The sequence below is a fragment of the Pteropus alecto genome, unplaced genomic scaffold (genome assembly GCF_000325575.1).
Source record: "Pteropus alecto unplaced genomic scaffold, ASM32557v1 scaffold45, whole genome shotgun sequence".
Taxonomy (NCBI): Eukaryota; Metazoa; Chordata; class Mammalia; order Chiroptera; family Pteropodidae; genus Pteropus; species Pteropus alecto.
The window spans coordinates 34825324-34825847 of record NW_006442491.1 but is presented as its reverse complement, the minus strand read 5'-3'; the positions used below and the strand labels follow the sequence as shown (position 1 = coordinate 34825847).

The 524-nt window shown below is 43.9% G+C and overlaps 1 protein-coding gene across 3 annotated transcripts in view; it reads right to left on the bottom strand.

The window, feature by feature from the left end:
* Positions 1–524, bottom strand: part of PFDN4 (prefoldin subunit 4) — a 7720-nt gene that overhangs the window by 1591 nt on the left and 5605 nt on the right. The gene's annotated exons all lie outside the window — the stretch shown is intronic.

The following is a 524-nucleotide window of genomic DNA, read 5'->3' as shown; positions in this document are numbered from 1 at the left end:
AACGAATGATGATATTAGAGGAGAGTGAGCTGAATCCACGTCCACGAACATAGCAAGAAACGGTCATCAAAAATGATGCTGTTAGAGTCAGTGTGCCTGGCCCAGAGCAGGCTCCCAGTGAAGACCTGCTGGGTAAACGAGCATCGAACAGAACGAGAAAATACTCTTACTAGGATGTTAACTGACCAAAATGCGAAGCAAAAATACTCAAAGAAAGAGGGGAGGACATGGAAGAAATCCAGGAAAACGTGCACTGTGGATAATGATTACCTCTGGGTCATGGAATTACGAGCGATTCTTCTCTTCTAATACAATATTCTGTGTTTCTAAATACTTTTTATTTCCAGCGCAGGTTCTGAAGCCACAGGACTATTCCCTGTCACCTTCAGGAAGTCCCACAGCCCCTCTAAGCCTCTACAAGTCTAACTGGGGTTAACAGCACCTATCTCATAGAGTCACTGTTAGGATTAAATAAAATCACACTTGCAAAGCATTCAGAGCACCTGTGGGACACTGTAAGAACC